This window comes from Natator depressus, chromosome 5, assembly GCF_965152275.1.
Source record: "Natator depressus isolate rNatDep1 chromosome 5, rNatDep2.hap1, whole genome shotgun sequence".
Lineage (NCBI taxonomy): Eukaryota > Metazoa > Chordata > Testudines > Cheloniidae > Natator > Natator depressus.
The window spans coordinates 2,405,171-2,422,799 of NC_134238.1; the positions used below are offsets into that span (position 1 = coordinate 2,405,171).

General features: G+C 51.7%; 1 protein-coding gene across 6 annotated transcripts in view; it reads left to right on the top strand.

Annotated features, from left to right (window-relative positions):
• Positions 1 to 17,629, top strand: part of ATOSB (atos homolog B) — a 64,126-nt gene that overhangs the window by 12,242 nt on the left and 34,255 nt on the right. Inside the window, exon 1 of one of the 6 annotated variants that reach the window (XM_074952222.1) lies at positions 13,556 to 13,660. The exons of 4 other annotated variants lie outside the window; for them this stretch is intronic. The gene's annotated coding sequence lies outside the window, so the exon portion shown is untranslated. Of the gene's footprint in view, positions 1 to 13,555; positions 13,661 to 15,852; positions 15,983 to 17,629 lie in introns of those variants that run through there. One more of the 6 variants, XM_074952223.1, reaches the window with a different exon arrangement.

The window sequence follows — 17,629 nt, forward strand, 5'->3', positions numbered from 1 at the left end:
CCTGCTCTGTGTTTTACCCGCATTCTGCTGTATATTTCATGTTATAGCAGTCTCAGATGATGACCTAGCACATGTTGTTCATTTTAAGAACACTTTCACTGCAGATTTGACAAAATGCAAAGAAGGTACCAATGTGAGATTTCTAAAAATAGCTACAGCACTCGATCCAGGATTTAAGAATCTGAAGTGCCTTCCAAAATCTGATTGGGATGAGGTGTGGAGCATGCTTTCAGAAATTGTAAAAGAGCAACACTCCAATGCGGAAACTATAGAACCCCATACCACCAAAAAAGAAAATCAACCTTCTGCGTAGCATCTGACTCAGATAATGAAAAGGAACATGCATTGGTCTGTGCTGCTTTGGATCGTTATCGAGCAGAACCCGTCATCAGCATAGAATATTAGGGTTGGAAGAGACCTCAGGAGGTCATCTAATCCAGTCCCCTGCTCAAAGCAGGACCAACACCAACTAAATCATCCCAGCCAGGGCTTTGTCAAGCTGGGCCTTAAAATCCTCTAAGGATGGAGATTCCACCACCTGGATGCATGTCCTCTAGAATGGTGGTTGACGCACTAAAGATTCACATGTCCCTTCATGCATCTGGCACATAAATATCTTGCAACGCCGGCTTCAACAGTGCCATGTGAATGCCTGTTCTCAATTTCAGATGACACTGTAAACAAGAAGCGGGCCTCATTATCTCCTGCAAATGTAAACAAACTTGTTTGTCTGAACGATTGGCTGAACAAGAAGTAGGACTGAGTGGAGTTGTAGGCTCTAAAGTTTTACATTGTTTTATTTTTGAGTGCAGTTATTTTTTGTCCATAATTTAACAATTGTAAGTTCAACTTTCATGATAAAGAGATTGCACTATAGTACTTGTATGAAGTGAATTGAAAAATACTATTTTATTTTTACAGTACAAATATTTATAATAAATATAAAGTGAGCACTGTACACTTTGTATTCTGTGTTGTAATTGAAATCAATATTTTTGAAAATGTGAAAGACATCCAAAAATATTTATATAAATAGTATTCTGTTATTGTTTAACAGTGCGATTAATTTTTTAAAATTGCTTGACAGCCCTAATTTAAAGCAAAAGGACTCTCACCGCATGCTTTAACAGTCTTGCTGGCTGGAATCGTTTCAGCCAGTACTCCTCACCCAGTCTAGTGTTTTCCTTTTCCTTCTGGTGGCGTTGATGGCATGAGCAGAGAGAAGGGAGGAGTAACTTGTGGCATTTGTTCCCGTTCTTGCACTTTCCCCTTCTTTGAGACTCCTCTCAAGCTCGGGTTCAGCAGACAAAAGGTCTGTGGGGATGGGACCTTCCAGCTGTTTCTTGCCAGGATGTAAATTTCTTGCTCACACTCTTTTCCCTGCCAAGAATGGCCACTGAACCGGGTGATGATTTAGTTGACACCCAGCTGGGGGCATCAGTTTGCCTTTTGTCTCTCAGGAACCAATTTGTGGCTGCTTTTCTAAACTTGCATCATGTCTCAGCAATGTCATAGAGTGGAATCTTATAACTTTACATACAGTGTTGCCACACATACTTTACCAGGACAATAATGGTCAGCAAATTGAGTTTTCAGATACCACCTCCTAAGGCATAGTTTGTACAAAATTTAACATAGCCTTGTAAAAGGAACACAGACTGTCACAGAAATGTGCCCAGTGTAGGCCAGACCCTGAGCCTGAGTGAAGGGAACATGGAGATCGGGACATGGTGCGTAAGTGAGAACAAGTGATTTTTGGGTAGAGAGCCCCACACTCGGGCCTAACGTTTCAGAGGGAGGTTCCTTTAGTTTTGCTGTGCTTCCTTGGTGTGATGGAACAGCCAGACAAAGGGGAACCGCTCAGTTGCCCAACATCAGCAGACATACCTCTCCCCATCCTGCCCCACAAGTCCCGGACAGTTGAGACATGCAACTGACAGCTTAGGCACATCTGCTCAGTGGGTTTGGCTCTAAACCCTTTGGGACTGGGATTATCATTCACAAAGTACCACACCTCATACAATGGGTCCCCTATGGGGCTGGCCTCTAGGGGTATGTCTGCATTGCAACAGAAGACCTGCAGCTGGCCCAGGTGAGCAGACTCAGGCTCACGGGGCTTGAGCTGCCAAGCTATGAAATGTCTGGGCTCAGGCTGGAGCCTGGGTTTTGAGACCCCGTGAAGTGGGAGTGTCCCAGAGCCTGGGCCCGAGTCCAAATGTCTCTGCTGTAATTTTATAGCCCCCAGCCCAAGCCCTGCAAGCACCCCGTCAGCTGACCTGGGCCAGCCTCTGGTCTTTTATCACAGTGTAAATGTATGCTCGGTGTTTCTGTAACATAATGTTGAGAGGCGGTGTGGTCCAGTGGATAGGGCTCTTGACTGGGATGGGGGAGACATGGATTCTGCTCCTGACTCTGCTGCTACCCTGCTGCGTGACCTTGGGCAAGCTGCTTCCCTGCTCTATGACTCTGTTTCCCCTCCCACCCTCTGTGTCTTGTCTGCTTGTACTGTAGCTCTTTGGACTGTTCCTTACTACGTCTTTGTACAGTGCCTGACAAAATGGGGCCCTGCTCTTGGTTGGGGAGGGCAGTAATAGTCATTTGGGGAGGAGTGAGACACACAGTGCTGGAATACACATCTAGGGAGAGGCGGCCAACCCAGATTCCCTTCTGTTTGAGGGTGTGAACAGAGCTGCTGTGCTGGAGTTCAGAAGTGTGGTGTGAATTACATGCTGCACTTTGCTTTAGCCATCTAATAGCCCTGTTCTGGAATATACGTCTGTGACGGGGTAGAATAGGTGTGGAGACCCCCTGCTGGCGGCCTTGTGGCCCTGTGTCACCCCACTCCAGAAAAAAGCAGAAGAGAGATCCTCCAGGCAGCTGAGAGTGGCTGCAGGGGAGCAGCCAATCGGGGATAGAAGGGCCATATAAAAGGAAGCAGCAGAGGTAGAGCAGTCAGTTGCTGCCTGGAGCTGGAAGAGGGGATGCTGGGTTCCTGGCTGGCTGAGCAGCAGGACCAGGGACAGCTCAGTGCAGGCAAGACTGAACCCAGGGAAGGCTGCCGAAGACCGGGGTAGCGAAGAAGGAGCTCCTGGCTGGCTGCGAGGCCAAGCAAGGACTGAGCCCAGAGCCTAGCTAGACCAATTAAGAGTACCGTGATGGGCCTTGTTGGCCTGGTTAGAGACTGAGCCTAGGGAAGGCTGCCGGAAGGACACACCAACGGAAGGTAGTGCGATGGGCCCTGTTGGATTGTTATAGAAGGTAGTGTCTCCTGGGAGGAAGCCTTGGCGGGCGGTAAAGACTGTATACCCCGGAAGGGCTTTTGCTTCTTGTTCCACCTACAGACAGTGTGCCTTGGCCAGAGGGCTAAGTCACTGAAGACCTGCTGAAAGAACCATCAGCTGTTGGGGGGAGGCTCGCGAGAGGCGGGTGCTGCCCTGTTGTAAGAACTGAAAGAAAAGCAGGCTCACACCCAACCAAAACGGGGCGCCCACGAGAGGTAGGTGCCGCCCTGTTCAAAACTGAGCGATTGCAGGCACGTATCAGCCAGAGACGGGGTGCTTGCGAGGGTGGGTGCCGATGCCGTTACAACATCCCTGTCAGTAAATCAGACACCGAATACCACGTTATTCTGTCATCTTGGGAAACTGGCGGATGCCCTTCTCTGAGAACAAAAATGGAGCTGCTCCAATGACTGCTGCTGCTTCTGTAAGAACACGGCGGAGCGAGGCTGGGAGCTCAGCAGAGACGAGGCAGGTCCAGGAGCTTATGGCAGGAAACTTTTCCTCCCTTTGGTGGGTGCTTCCACCTCCACGTTGATGACTCCTGCATTTCACGCTGAACTCAGGAATTGCGGAAAATCGCTGCGTCGAAAGGTGCCCTGCTGAGACTGCAGCCTCTGGCTATAGGGTGGAGAATGCATGGACGGCAAGAGTGCAAGTTCTCCCGTGGCCCCATCCCTCACCACTGGTCCCCAGTCCCGACCTGGAGAGAGGGCCTCTACTGGGATTTTTCTCATTGTCAGTCAAGCGCTGGTGTGGACCCGTGGCTGTTCCCACTGGTGGAAGAGTTAGTGTAACACAGGCTGGGGGCGTGGTAATGCACCTGTCTACACTAGTGCTTCCACCATTGGTAATACTGGTGTAGGCCCACAGTGGAGGGAAAATCCTAGTGTGTACACTGCCGGGGGGGAGATGATAGTTCAGTCTCCATGACATGTTCAAGCCTGGCCCTCTAGGCTGAAACTGACAACAGCTGTGCTGGTGGTTATTGTGACATGGTCCTGCCCTGTAGGAACTGGACGGAGACCCACAACTCATTTCAGAGAGGCCCCCACAAGAACATTGTTCTCAGGCATTTCTTTCCGTGCTAGTCTGCCTGTCTTAGCCGTGTGGTATCACGCTCTGGGCACTAAAGGGATCACCCCCAGCCTATGCTTCATCTCTACTGTCCATGCTGAACCCTTCATAGAAAGCTCATGAAGATGGTGAGAGAAGGTCAGATTATGCAGAGTTGATTGGGCTGCGTGACGCTTTTTGGGGGTACTTGACGTTCCTGGGGTGAATCGCCGCCACCTGCTCGCAGTGTGAGAGAGCCCTGCCTGTGCCCAGCTCCCACCTGCTGGCAACACGAGCACTCTGCTCCAGGCTCCGCAAGCCCCACTCTTTCTCAGTGCAGGCTACCAGTTCTCACACACCACTTTGTTAAGCTTAAGTACCCAGTCCCTTATCTTCTGGCCATGTGCAGTGTACACTGATCCGCTGCCTCTGTGAAAGCAGTGCACTCCAGTTTGCTGGTTTCACCTCAGTTCAACCCTATCCTTAGGACAAGGCACATAGACGTGTCCATAGTAGAACCAAACTGGTGTTTATTGAACAGAACTTGAGTCAGAGATTCAAATAAAAGTAAGTGTAAGGTTTTGGAACTATTGGTGGACAATAACCAAGCCCCTCTTTCCCAGGCATCCTGCCACAGTGGGCAGAGATAGGACTGGCTGGATGACCCAACTGGAGGGTCGGTTCCAACCCAAACAAAGGAGAAAACCTGACCCCAGGCTTGTAGGAGGTCTGGGGGAATAATGGAGACATGGTGACTAAAGACCTGACCCCCTAACCACTCGAGGATGCTTCCAGTGAGCACTGGCCATCACAAGCCCCTGCTGGCAGAATCACTTTTCTGTAATGGATAAAGTCTTGTGCCCTTTCCCCTTCTCTTACAGATTGTTGTAACTCACCCCAGGGCAGGGGGCCCCTATTCTGAGACTTTTCTTGAGGTTCTTTTGTCTTTTTAAACCCTTAGGCCTGCACATCATCCAGACAGTAAACCTAGGGTGGCTCCAGGGATGTCCATTGTTCTTAATGCTGACTGAGTTAGCCCTGGGACCCACCTCACCTCATGTCACTAATTTCCCTTTAGCAGTTTTGAAACCTAATATTCTACATTTTACATCTCTCTTAAGCGATTCCCCATAAACATCTCACAAGAGCTGTGACAATTAGCTAGCCCTTAGCTTTCGGCAGAGACCCCACACAAACCCCTTTGGTGAAATATTAAGAAGATGGCTGGACACAGGGGTAATATATTTGCCTGGGCATGTCTGTGTCATTTGGCTGCCACCACAAAGGTAAATTAACAGTGCTCCTTCCCCTATGGTGCCTAGTTACAGGAGCTGTAGCTCTTCGGGCACTGAGAGCTGGGGCCATTTAATGCTTTGTTTGTTGGGGGAATAGATTTCAGATTTGGAATGGTTTGTGTTTTCTTAAACAAACAAAATAAATACCCAACCAACTGTACATATTTCCTCTGTGACACTCCGGGCCTGCATGTTTAATATGAATTTATTTGTTACAGAAATTATAGCTGCTGTAATTGTGTGTCTGTACAGTATTATGCTGGTAGATGAAATCGATCAAAGCCGTGATGCTTCCAAGGGTGAAGATACTGCTAACATGGATGTCTTGCAGTGCAGGCCGGGTGTAAGGTGGGGAGCTTACTGCGGGTATCTTCCCTTGTTGTTTTCGGGGGAAGCGTCTCATTCTTAAAGCCTTATGTTCACTAGCACTCCCACTGTTGTTACTGCTGGTGCAGTTGCACCGGGGTCCGCGACGGTGTAAATTCCTCCCCCAGAACCCTAGTGAAGACAATGCCATATAAGTGTCCTGTGGGAGAAGTCAATTTCTAGGTTAAAAAAATACTCTGAGAAGGGCTGTTTGCTCACACAGTGCGTGTGTGTGTGTGTGTGTCTGTGTGTTAAAGGTACCCAAAATAAATCCTTAGCTGGCTTTTTTTTTTTTAAACAAGGATTTACACAAGCTTAAGTGAATCACTTGAAATGGGCCAGTTTGTAATTGGATATGTCTCAGACGCATGTTAAGAGGGAAATTAAAAGATTTTGGATTAAGTGACAAGGGACAAATGAGCTTAATCCAATATGGCACATCCGGGGAAATCCAACTGGGACTGGGTATTGGCATGATCTCCCACATGCTAACAATAGGGTTTTCCATCTCAACGCAGTCCTCCAGAGGGTTCTGAAAAGGTGTCTACACTGCACTGAAAGACTCACGCTTTGCTGTGGCTGGCCCGGGTCAGTTGACTCGGGTTTGGGGGGGGGGGTGGGCTGTGGAGCTATACAATTGTAGTGTAGACATTTGGGCTGGAATCTGGGCTCTGAGACCCTCACCCTGCATGGGCCGGGGGGAGCGGGGAATATCTCCGTACCTAGTCTTCAGCCTGAGTCAGCTGATGGGCTTTAAGACTCAGTGCCGCGGGCTTTTTAATCACAGTATAGACATACTCAGAGGGTCTGTCATGAAAAGGGAGGCCATGGGAAGATAGACACATAGGGAGCCACCAGGTCCGATGCTGGAGAGAGATGCCAGGACACTTGGAGACCAGCAATGGGCAGCTGCTGTTGGAGACACACACCTTTCTGCTGTATAAGCTTTACTTCACAAGCACAGGTCTTAAGTGGCCAAGCTTAATGGACTCAGCCTAGTTACAGTCATGGTGTTATGGCAGAAAGGTAGAGAAGTAATGAAGCGAACAATTCTTGTAAGATAAATAGCTGAGCTGGGAGACACTGCAGCAGTGCACCCTGTCCAGAGCTCTGATGGGTGGGGAATTCAGGAGTAAAAAGAGAATGTAGGCAGAAGTCCAGCAAGAGAGTGGGGGCCACCCAGTTTATTGCCCCCAATGCAGCATGTAGGATTACCTGCCCTACGGGTGGGTGGCGTATGTGTGCATTCAGTGCAAGGAGCTCCTGGCCCTCAGAGACCGTGTACGGGCTTTGGAGACCAGAGTGGCTGAGCTGGAGGAGCTAAGGGAGACAGAGAGGTACAGAGAGGAGACTTTCCAGGACACAGCAGAACGGTCCCACCCCTGGTCTGACAGCCTTGGTGCTGTTGAGGAGGATGAAAGTTTTGGGGAAGGAGAACATCCAACTGGAGCGGGGGAAATGATCCCCAGGTGGTGATGTGGTATCCTTTCGTACTGAGGATACCTGTCCGGGGGAGGGAACTCCAATTATTAGGAAGTGACAGGTAATAGTTGCGGGCAATTCGATCATTAGAAACATAGATAGCTGGGTTTGCAATGACCGGGAGAACCGCATGGTGACTTGCCTGCCTGGTGCAAAGTTTGCGGATCTCTCAAGTCATCTAGATAGACTTATGTGTAGTGCTGGGGAGGAGCCAGTGGTCGTGGTACATGTAGGTACCAATGACATAGGGAAGGATAGGAGAGAAGTCGTGGAGGGCAAATTTAGGCTGCCAGGTAAGAGATTGAAGTCCAGGACCCCCATGGTAGCATTCTCTGAAATGCTTCCAGTCCCATGCGCAGGGCTAGTTAGACAGAACTACAGGGTCTCAATGTGTGGATGAGATGATGGTGTAGGGAGGAGGGGTTTAGATTTATTAGGAACTGGGGAAACTTTTGGGAAAGGGGGAGCCTGTACAGGAGGGGTGGGCATCACCTTACCCAAAATGGCACCAGAGTGCTGGCACTTAAAATTAAAAAGGTCGTTGAGCAGTTGTTAAACTAAGGGCTAGGGGAAAGCCGAAAGATGCGGAAGAGCACATGGTTTGGACAGAGACATCCTTTAGGGGAGGAATCTATTAATGGAGATTCTCTATGTCCTAGTAAGGAGGAGAGGATGGAAGATGATAAAATACAGGTAGGATCTGATGAGAAACAGTCAAATTAAAATAAGTCCCATTCAATTATATCATGTAATGGCAGACTGCTGAAAAGTGACAAGTTTTTAAAGTGCTTAGATACCAATGCTAGAAGTCTAAATAATAAAATGGGTGAACTAGAGTGCCTCGTATTACAGGAGGATATTGATATAATAGGCGTCACAGAAACTTGGTGGACTGAGGATAATCAATGGGACACAGTAATACCAGAGTACAAAATATATTGGAAAGACAGAACAGGTCGTGCTGGTGTGGGAGTGGCATTATATGTGAAAGAAAGCTTAGAATCAAATGAAGTAAAAATCTTAAATGAACCAAACTGTACCATAGAATCTCGATGGATAGTAATTCCATGCTCGATAATAAGAGTATAGCAGTAGGGATATATTCCTAACCACCTGACCAGGATGGTGATAGTGACTGTGAAATGCTCAGGGAGATTAGAGAGGCTATTAAAATAAAAACCTCAATAATAATGGAGGATTTCAACTATCCCCATATTCACTGGGTACATGTCACCTCAGGACAGGCTGCAGAGATAAAGTTTCTTGACACCTTAAATGACTGCTTCTTGGAGCAGCTAGTCCTGGAACCCACCAGAGGAGAGACAATTCTTGATTTAGTCCTAAGTGGAGCACAGGATCAGGTCCAAGAAGTGAATATAGCTGGACCGCTTGGTAATAGTGACCTGACCATAATATAATTAAATGTAACATCCCTGTGGCGGGGAAAACACCACAGCGGCCAAACACTGTAGCATTTAATTTCAGAAAGGGAGACTACACAAAAATGAGTAAGTTAGTGAAACAGAAATTAAAAGAAAAGGAGGACTTGTGGGACCTTAGAGACTAACAAATTTATTTAAGCATAAGCTTTCGTGAGCTACAGCTCACTTCATCGGATGCATCCAATGAAGTGAGCTGTAGCTCACGAAAGCTTATGCTTAAATAAATTTGTTAGTCTCTAAGGTGCCACAAGTACTCCTTTTCATTTTGCGAATACGGACTAACACGGCTGCTACTCTGAAACCAGAAATTAAAAGGTACAGCGCAAAAAGTGAAATCCCAGCAAGCTACATGGAAACTTTTTAAAGACACCATAATAGAGGCTCTACTTAAATGTATACCTCAAATTAAAAAACACAGAGAACCAAAAAAGTGCCACAGTGGCTAAACAACAAAGTAAAAGAAGCAGTGAGAGGCAAAAAGGCATCCTTTAAAAAGTGGAAGTTAAATCCTAGTAAGGAAAATAGAAAGGAGCAAAAACTCTGGCAAATGAAGTCTAAAAATATAATTAGGAAGGCCAAAAAAGAATTTGAAGAACAGCTAGCCAAAGACTCAAAAAGTAATAGCAAAAAAATGTTTAAGTACATCAGAAGTGGGAAGCCTGCTAAACAACCAGTGGGGCCACTGGATGGTCGAGATGCTAAAGGAGCACTCAAGGATGATAAGGCCATTGCAGAGAAACTAAATGAATTCTTTGCATTGGTCTTCATGGCTGAGGATATGAGGGAGATTCCCAAACCTGAGCCATTCTTTTTAGGTGACAAATCTGAAGGAACTGTTCCAGATTGAGGTGTCATTAGAGGAGGTTTTGGAACAAATTGATAAACTAAAGAGTAATAAGTCTCCAGGACCAGATGGTATCACCCAAGAGTTCTGAAGGAACTCAAATGTGAAATTGCAGAACTACTATCTGTAGTTTGTAACCTATCATTTAAATCAGCTTCTGTACCAAATGACTGGAGGATAGCTAATGTGATGCCAATTTTTAAAAAAGGCTCCAGAGGTGATCCTAGCAATTACAGGCTGGTAAGCCTGACTTCAGTATCGGGCAAACTGGTTGAAACTATAGTAAAGAACAAAATTGTCAGACACAGAGATTAACATAATTTGTTGGGGAAGAGTCAACATGGTTTTTGTAAAGGGAAGTCATGTCTCACCAATCTACTAGAATTCTTTGATGGGGTCAACAAGCATGTGAACTAAGGGGATCCAAGGGTATTTAGATTTTCAGAAAACCTTTGACAAGGTCCCTCACCAAAGGCTCTAAAGCAAAGTAAGCTGTCATGCGATAACAGGGAAGGTCTTCTCATGGTCTGGTAACTGGTTAAAAGATAGGAAACAAAGGGTAGGAATAAATGGTCAGTTTTCAGAATGGAGAAAGGTAAATAGTGGTGTCCCCCAGGGGTCTGTACTGGGTCCAGTCCTATTAACCATATTCATAAATGATCTGGAGAAAGGGGTAAACAGTGAGGTGACAAAATTTGCACATCATAAAAAACTACTCAAGATAGTTAAGTCCCAGACAGATTGTGAAGAGCTACAAAAGGATCTCTCAAAACTGGGTGACTGGGCAACAAAATGGCAGATGACATTCAGTGTTGATAAATGCAAAGTAATGCACATTGGACAACATAATCCCAACTCTGCATATAAAATGGAGTCTAATTTAGCTGTTACCACTCAAAAAAGAGATCTTGGAGTCATTGTGGATAGTTCTCTGAAAACATCCAGTGTGTGGTGGCAGTCAAAAAAGCAAAGAATTTTGGGCATCATTAAGAAAGGGATAGATAATAAGACAGAAAATATCATAGTGCCTCTGTATAAACCCATGGTACGCCATATCTTGAATACTGCATGCAGTATTCGTCTTCCTGTCTCAAAAAAGATATATTGGAATTGGAAAAGGTTCAGAAAAGGGCAACAAAAATGATTAGGGATATGGAATGGCTTCTGTATGAGAAGTAATTAATAAGACTGGGACTTTTCAGTTTGGAAAAGAGATATGATTGGGGGATATGATAGAGGTCTATAAAATCATGACTGGTGTGGAGAAAGTAAATAAGGAAGTGTTATTTACTCCTTCTCATAACACAAGAATAGGGTCACCAAATGAAATTAATAGGCAGCAGGTTTAAAACAAACAAAATAAATATTTCTTCATACAATGCACAGTCAACCTGTGGAACTCCTTGCCAGAGGATGTTATGAAGGCCAAGGCTACAATACGGTTCAAAAAAGAACTAGATAAGTTCATGGAGGATAGGCCCTTCAATGGCTATTAGCCAGGATGGGCAGGGCTGGTGTCCCTAGCCTCTGTTTGCCAGAAGCTGGGAATGAGCGACAGAGGATGGATCACTTGATGATTTCCTGTTCTGTTCATTCCCTCTGGGACACCTGGCATTGGCCGCTGGCGGTAGACAGGATACTAGGCTAGATGGTCCTTTGGTCTGACCCAGTATGGCCGTTCTTATGAATTTCCTACCCTGTTGAAACCAGTGGGTTTAAAGAAGGCTGGCCTGTGGGCGTGAGTGTGAAACAAGGCAGCTCCAGCTAGATGCTGGTTCTGACTAGATGCTTGGCTCATGCCAAAGGGGCAGGAGTTTTAGGTGATTCACAGCGCTTGCATGAGAGGCCAAGCACCAAAGGGCTTTCCAATGGGTTTGGGAGATGTTAAGCACAGACCCAAGGTTGTCAGGGACTGCAATAGGGCAGTCTGACCTAATGGTCAGTTGGAAGGTGTGCCACAGGTCAATCCAGAGTCAGAGTGGGGAGCCATGCCATGGGTCAAGCCAGAGTCAGTAACTGGAGTTAGAGCAAGGAAGCAGGACCCAGAACAAGGAGTGGGAACCAGTCAAGGAGGCAGGAACTTGGTCTCATGGGTTTGGTCAGGTCCAATGATTAGTTGCTCAGACAAGGGGTAGGATAGGAACAGGAAGTTTTATATTGATGGTGTCTAATCAGCAGTCTGCTGTTGAGGCAGTTCCCTCATCTGGCACTGAGGGTAAGGCTCTTGTTTGGTAACTCCAGAGGTGTGGGTTTGAGACCTGTGGTGCCTGACAGGCTGAGGATACTTTCCTTGGTGGTGGTTTTGATTTGGAGCTGAAGTCCAAGCGATGGAGCTCAGGCTATATCTAAGAAGTGCAAGCTTTGCTGCTGTTTTTGCAATAAAAATCCTTGTTCCCGTGTGTAAATCCTTGTGAACAAAATAAATGAGGACTGTACTGCCAGGGGTGCGTGTGCGCACTCACACTCAGCGAGGAACAAAGCCGCTAGGGAATCCCAAATCCCCCATCAGGCACTCAAGGCAGGGGCAATATTCTACTAAACTCACACGATGCTTGCTTAGTTATGCCATACCTGCCAGAGAGACCCTTGGTGTAAGAACCTGAATGGAACAGAATAGATGGAGCTAAAGGGCTAAATTCAGTCCAGGAGTAGCAGGGTGCAGATCCCTTGGATGTCAGTAACAGTGGGTTCTGCTTACTAGGGTGCAGAGAATCTACTCCTGACTGCAAGGAAAGTGGAAATAGGAGCGGGATCATGGTCTAGGCAGTTAGTTAGTGAGGGAAATGTGGGTCTTGTCGTCTTCCCCCAATTCTTGAACCCCCAATTTGCTTCACAGAGGGGCCTAACTACTAACCACTTCTAGTCACTAGCAACCTGTAGCCGTATTTGAACCAGTGACGTTGTGAGGAGCGGCTCTGTGTCCCATTACTTGGCCCCTATGGTGATGGACTGTTCAAGGAACAAGGCTTCTCCAGCTCTTTGTTCTTTCAGGTCCCATCTCCCCACGTGGGGTTGGGTGCGATCATTCCCTGGTGTAAGTTCCTAGTGCTCTGCTTGGCAGTGCTCCCTGAGAGGAACACTAGGAATGTACAGGGGAGAATAACGTCCCCTTCCCTAGGATATTCTTCCATGTCATGATCTGTTCTGATCTCCTTCAGGGTTTGAGTGGGAGCCATGAAAGCCCGGCCCTAGAAAGCCGTGTGACAGCTGCTGCTCCAGCCCCTCTCCCTACCCGCCTGCGTTGTCTCACAGCTCAGGTGCAGACCCACCAGCTCTTGTTCATCGTGCCTCCTCCCGAGATCCATTGCTCCAGCTCTGACAGAGGCCTGGGCTAGACTGAAACTTTAGGTTGCTATAGCTACGGCACGCAGGGGTAGGAAAACCACACACCCCTCAGCCCACAGCGGTGCCGGCCCAGCCCTGATGTAGACGCAGCTAGGCTGCCGGAAGAATGCCGCCATCGACCTAGCTATGTTGATCAGGGATGTGGTCCTACGAGCAACGGTAAAACCCCTGCCCTCGTCGTAGGCTGTGCCTGCTCTAGGGCCTTATGCCACCGTAGCTACGGCCCGGCCCCTGTAAGCCCTGTAGTGTAGACATGGCCAGAATCCGCAAAGAGCGTTCGGGGGCATTGCTGGTCTGTTGCTTAGGCAGTCCTGGTCCTTGGTCACGGGGGTATAGGAGAGTCTGGCAGGTGACACGGGCATCCAGCTATTAGCACCTGTTTCAGCCTGCTCTTCCTTTGGGGTGAGATTACCCGTGTAAGGAGCAGGTGCCCCTCCTGCTCCCCTTCCCTCTGGAGCCTGGGGCCAGGCCTGGGTGGCTGGGGAACGGTGGGTCCTTGCTGCAGCCGGCGAAAGGCTGGCGCCTGTCCCCAGGGTGCTGCAGGAGCAGTAGGTGAGCCCCTGCCAGAGGCCTGGCTGCCTCCCGCTGATCCCCTCCCCGGGGCGGGTGCTGAGCTCCCCGCTCTCCCCGGCAGCTGTCCCGGGAAGGCTGCAGGGCGGTGCTCAGGGAAGGGGGGATTGTGCAGGGGCTGTACCGCAGGCGGGGAGCTGGAGAGATTTGAATGGCCTCACGGGTGCCTAGGGCTCCTTGGGGCAGCCCCTGTTCAAGGGGCAGCGCAGGCCAGCCGCCCCCAGTGCAACCTCTTCCCCCCGGGGAGGGCAGGCGGGCCGAGGGGCCCGAGCCCGCACCTTGCCTTCGCGGCCTGCCATGGACGCTGCGCCTCGCGGTGGGACCCTGCGCAAGCCCCGCCGCCGCGTGCCTCAGTTTCCCCACCGCGCGGGCCGGGGCGGGGTGTCGCTTCGGGACTGGCGGCGGCCTGGCCGGCGCGGAGGCGAGCGGGCCGGGCCCGGCGGCTGCCAGGTGAGGCGGGGCGGGCCCGGGGGCCGGGGCGGGGCGGAGCCGCGGCCGGCGCGATCAGCTGGCAGGAAATGGCCCGGGAGGCGGGCGAGAGGGAGCCGGCCGGCAGCCCGGGCCCGGCGTGTCACCGCGGGCGGGGGGCTCCCCCGGCGCCGCCCGCTCGCCAGCCCGGCCCCGCCGCCCCCCTGCCGCGGGCCTAGGCGCCGGCCGCCGCCAGCTCCGGGTAAGTGGGGCCCGGCCCGGCCCGGCCCGCTTTGTCTCCTTCCCCCGTCAGCCCCAGCCCCGCGCCCCGGCGCTGGGGGCGCGAGACCCGGCCGGGGGCCCGGGGCGGCTCCGCCGCTGCTCGTGCGTCCCCAGCCCCGCCGGGGACCCCGCGGGCTCCGCAGCCTGGGGCGGGCGGGGAGCTGTGAGCTGGGCAGGGCAGCCGGGCCCGGGACCCCCCCCAGCGCCGAGAGGCAGCGCTCAGTCCGGCCGGGACCCCCCCGCGCCCCCCAGCGCCGAGGGGGCAGCGCTCAGTCCGGCCGGGGACACCCCCACCTGCCCCCGCACCCCCCAGCGCCGAGGGGGCAGCGCTCAATCCGGCCGGGGACACCCCCCCCCCGCGCCCCCCAGCACCGAGGGGGCAGCGCTCAGTCCGGCCGGGGACACCCCCCCCCCGCGCCCCCCAGCGCCGAGGGGGCAGCGCTCAGTCCGGCCGGGCTGGGGACTCCTCCCCCGCGCCCCCCAGCGCCGAGGGGGCAGCGCTCAGTCCGGCCGGGGACACCCCCCAGCGCCGAGGGGGCTGCGCTCAGTCCGGCCGGGCCGGGGACACCCCCCCCCCGTGCCCCCCAATGCTGCCAGCCCCTTGTCTGTAGTGCAGGCCTAGGGGGAGGAGGTGGGTTCTTCCGCGCTGCTGTGTCTGAAGCGGGTAGGGCCGGTGCCCCCAAACGTTTTCTGTTGTACTCCCCCCTTACCAGTTATGGAACGTGTCATCCCCTCTTCCCCTCCTGAGCCGGGGCTGCAGCTGGGAGCAGGGCCAGGGCCAGACCAGAGCTGGGGGCAGAGTGGGGCTGGATGGCGCTCCGTCCCCACCTCCCATGGGGGTTGGCCTGGGCCCATCTGCACCCCCCAAATGTTCCTCCATTACCTCCTAGAGGGATGCACCCCAGAGTTTGGGGACCACTGGGGTGGGGAGCTGTGTCCTGTGTGGGTCATTGCCAACAGATGGCGAGGAGGAGCTATGCCTAAGCTCTGTAAGTCCAGCACCTCTATAGAGTGGCGCTGCTTCGCCCTCCCTCCCTCCCTGTCTCGCCAAACGAGATGCCATGCGGGACGGGGAGTTTGTGTCCTGATCCAGAACCCTGGGTGCAGGGCAAGGGGGCACTGCGGCCCTCAGCTCCGACACCCGTCCTGTTCCCTCCCATCTCGGACTGACATGCTTGGACACAGGGCCTGGCAGGGTGTGGGTTTGAGCTGGTCTGTCTTGGCCCCGGAGAGGAGTTGGGAGCGTTCTCACCTGTGGGCTGCAGTGCTCCCTGTGCTGTCCCTGCCATTGTCTTCGCCTCGCACTGGGCATGGTCTGGGCCTGGGGCAGAGGAATCCTTGCAGAAGGGATGTGCTGGGGGGAGGGTTGCTCCGGAGCCACACCTGCCTCCCGTCTCTCTTTGGATCTCTTCGCTGCCTCACGTCGCTGGAACAGTATTCGTGTGTTTCCTGTAAACCCTGCCTAAATGTGGGCAGCCAGACTGTGGCCTGCGGACTAAACGCAGCTTTGAGGCCGGTGCTCGTCTTGTTGTCGCTACGGAGATGCGGTGTGTGAGGACTGCAAGTCACAGCATGCAGCCCCCCACCTCCATCTGAGCCATTTGCATATCGAAGGTGAGGGTGACTGCAGTGGGGCTTGTCGTGTGTGTGTCTGTTGCTGTGTGGGGGCTTCCGGCAGGCTGTCAGCAAGGCCCTCAAATGGGCAGCATGTGGCCGGGGTCAGCTGGTAATTGTATCCCAAGTGATTTCTGTGAAGTGTCTTTCTTTCAGGCTGGGTCCCAAAGGGCTCATTGAAATAACCACAGTGCGGGCGAAAGGCCCCCTGAGGGCCTGGAACTGAACGGTGAGCGTGGCAGGCAGAGAGGCTGTTCCAGCAGCCCGGAGCTGCAGAGGAGACAGCTCCTGAAGCAGTTGTGGCCAGGCTCTGGGGAAGGTCAGGGAGGAATCTGCTGCTAGATGCTCAGGAAAGTGAGGCAGGGCAAGAGGAGGCCTGTGAAGTCAGCAGGAGCAAGTCCACGGAGAGCTTTTGAAAAGAGGACAAATACGTCCTGGATTGTGAGATGAATGAGAGGATGGGAGCAGTGTGAACGTGAGGCTGGGGCCAGGAGGCCCGAGTTCTCTTCCTGGTTTGGGTACTCTCCTCTGGCCTGGGGTCACACACTCAAAAATTAGCATAATCTTCGCTTCCCCTCTGTCTACCCCCCACCCTCCCGCCATGATGATCATTGATGAGTTTGTAAAGTGCTCTGCAAGATGCAAAGGGTCCTGGCAGAGACCTGGCCACTGATCGTCAAGACAGGCAGAGAGAAGGGTCAGGAGGCACTGCTGAGTGTGCCAGATTAGGACATTTAGGTAGCACCAGTGAGTGGCAGGGAAGAGGGATGTGTGTGATACAGATGAGACAAGGGAGAAGGGGCTCTGTTTCTGCCTGGTCTGGAGGAGGGAGGGTGTTCTGGGCTAGGGGAGATGCATGACCAGGTAGGATGGGGTGGGGAGGGGAGCAGCCATGACAAGGTTACCCTAGTGGGGAGAGGTCCCTCGTGTGGAACCCTGTGCTGAGGTTGAAGAGAACTGGGGGGGGGGGGGGGGGGGCGCGTGGAAAGGAAGCTTTTCTCTCCTGGAAGGAGGGGGCTGTTAACTAGTGGGGCTGGAAGAGCCGTGACGTCTGTGCTGTGGCTACAGAAGACCCCAGACTGGAGAGAGGAGCTAAGCAGGAACCAGTGTACTTCAGGGTGAACTGGAGAGGGGGCATATCACAGAGAAATCTTGGCTGTTTGCTCTGGGTCCTAGAGCATGGGGCTTGTAGCTGATCCCTGGTCCTGCAGCTTGGCTTGTGCCTCACTGGTATGGCTACTTTGAAGAGCGAGGAGTAGGAATTGAGGAAGAGGTAGCAGTTCTTCTGGTACAATCCTCCTGGAGCCCTCCTGTTCCATGGCAGCCTGGGGTGGAGGGCATGTCTGCTCTAGATAACACTTCTCAGCCCTATTGGGGGGAGCATTGTACTCCGCTTCCTGCTTCCCGCCCCCGCCTCAGTAGAGCTGCTCTAGCTAACCAAAGCCCTGCAGGGAGAGAGCCGAGCGCTAAAAGAGATGCCAGTGGGGGAGATGGAGCCACTGACCCGGAGGCAGATGAGATGCAGACCTGGGAAGCTTCCCGCTGGAGTGGTGCTGTGGCAGGCGAGGGAAGCCTGCTTTAAGGTCATCCTGGGCTCCAACGCCATCCTGGGTCTCGCATGTGATTGTTAGGCAGGGAAACACAATT